The sequence below is a fragment of the Mandrillus leucophaeus genome, unplaced genomic scaffold, assembly GCF_000951045.1.
Source record: "Mandrillus leucophaeus isolate KB7577 unplaced genomic scaffold, Mleu.le_1.0 Scaffold645, whole genome shotgun sequence".
NCBI classification, from domain to species: Eukaryota; Metazoa; Chordata; class Mammalia; order Primates; family Cercopithecidae; genus Mandrillus; species Mandrillus leucophaeus.
In genome coordinates this window covers 566,293-568,056 of record NW_012106975.1, presented here as the reverse complement: position 1 = coordinate 568,056, position 1,764 = coordinate 566,293, and the positions used below count along the sequence as shown (strand labels likewise).

General features: G+C 51.9%; 1 long non-coding RNA gene across 1 annotated transcript in view; it reads right to left on the bottom strand.

Moving 5' to 3' along the window:
• The window catches only part of LOC105554480, a 4,915-nt gene extending 3,791 nt beyond the window's left edge, over positions 1–1,124 (bottom strand). The window contains exon 1 of the long non-coding RNA XR_001008333.1: positions 440–1,124. This is a non-coding gene — a long non-coding RNA (uncharacterized LOC105554480). The remainder of the gene's footprint in view (positions 1–439) is intronic.
• Positions 1,125–1,764: the final 640 nt, after the last annotated feature.

Genomic DNA, 1,764 nt, shown 5'->3' with positions numbered 1-1,764 from the left:
AAAGTGAACCTCATGTGACTACACTGGAGACACAAGCACCTCCAGAGACCCCTGAGCACTCTGCCATTCCGTCCCCTTTCCTCTCCAGAGGTAACCAATATCCAGACCTTTGTGTTAACCACCCCCTGGCATTTATTCTTAATTGTTTTTATCTCTCTGTGAATCTCTCAAAAACATTGTTTAGTTGGAAAAAAACTGAGCAGTAAGCACAGACCTAGCTTTGTAAGAGGAGGGCAACGATGCTCCCATGGCTTGCAAGCTCCCTGAAGATGACCTGAGTGGAGCTTCCGGGCAGAGGCTGGCTTCCACGTCCCCACGAGTTCTCCAGAGTCCCTCTGGGGTTGTGTCACAGGGCGTAGTGTCAGTGAGGTGCTGGCTGACCAGCAGAAACATGGGCAAAGGGCATGGGCTGCTCTGGATTTTCTGCCTCTAGATTCACCACGGCTGCAGTGGGTGGAAACAGACCTGGAAGAGATCATCAGTGCCCCCGGGTGCTCTGGGAAGCAGGGCCTTTCATCTTATTTAACCTGGGCACACCTGAGCATTTTTATCTTCATGTACAAGGACCATCGTTACTCTGTGATCACAACCCTCCACGTGTCTGTCTTCTGAGTCATAGCTGCAGTCTGGACCGGCTGCTCGCTATTGCTAGGCGGGAGCACAGCTGTCCTCCCAGGAACTCCCTTGTCCTCCCCCGGGTTCAGGATCCCTGTATCCCATGTCTCCTTTTTCCTGGGACTACTTCTTCATCTGGGGGAGCACATCGTCTGATAGCTTCCCGAGAAAGGGTGAAAGGATGTAAATAGACAAGGCTGCCTGACACTACTCGGGGCGGGGGGAGGGGTGTCCAGGTGCACCCCTATGCACCGCTCCTCTCCGAGGGCTTCCTGGGAGACAGTCGACCAGCTGGGATGTTCTAATTTGGACTCAGTAGAAACTATCAAAGTGGATGCAGTCTCAGAAAACTAGGAGGGTCAAGAATTGAGTCTGTTCTTGGCTGATCCCATCTCTGACAAAAAAGAAAAAAAAAAGAGAGAGAGAGAGAGAGAGAGAATTGAGCCTGTTGTAGTGCACAGCATTCCAGCCACTGCATTCCAGCCTGGTCAACATAGTGAGACCCCGCTGTAATTAAAAAAACACTAAAACAAATGGAGCCTGGAGGAACTTAAATTAGCATTGTCCTGGCCTTGGAATGCCTTTAGAAAAACAATAGAAAAACCCCTAGGCCCAGCGGTGCAAGCAGAGAGAAGGGGAGCCTGTCAAGCACTGGTGCACCAAAAATTCAAGGCCTGGGCCCCACAGCTCCCTGGCAGCAGCATTTGAGCCTTATAAGGCAGCGTAAGTTGTTTCTAGGTGCTGAGGAGGCTGGGGATACAGGAGGCAGCGAGTCCACATCTCTCCTCCCCTACCTGGCAGTCCCCACCCCATCCAGGCACTGATAAGATATTGCAGTCCTGACTGTGTCTCCCTGAGATTTAAGAGAGGTATCGGCAGACACACCCTATGTGTTTGGCTTCCATCCCCAGCCCGGCCCATTTGCTGCTGGGAGTAAACCAAAGCAAAAGCACTCTGAAATGGAACCAAGTCACCATTCTCTCCTATCTGGAATCTGGGTGAGACTTTGTGGTCTTAGTCAAAGCATGCTGACCTGGGGGCAGGGGACATGGGCCCCACCCCTGGGAGCCACTAGTGCATGCTCCTGGACAGTCATTATCTGGGCCCTGGGTTAGTTCCTCTTCTTTAAACTGGAGGTTGGGTGTCAGG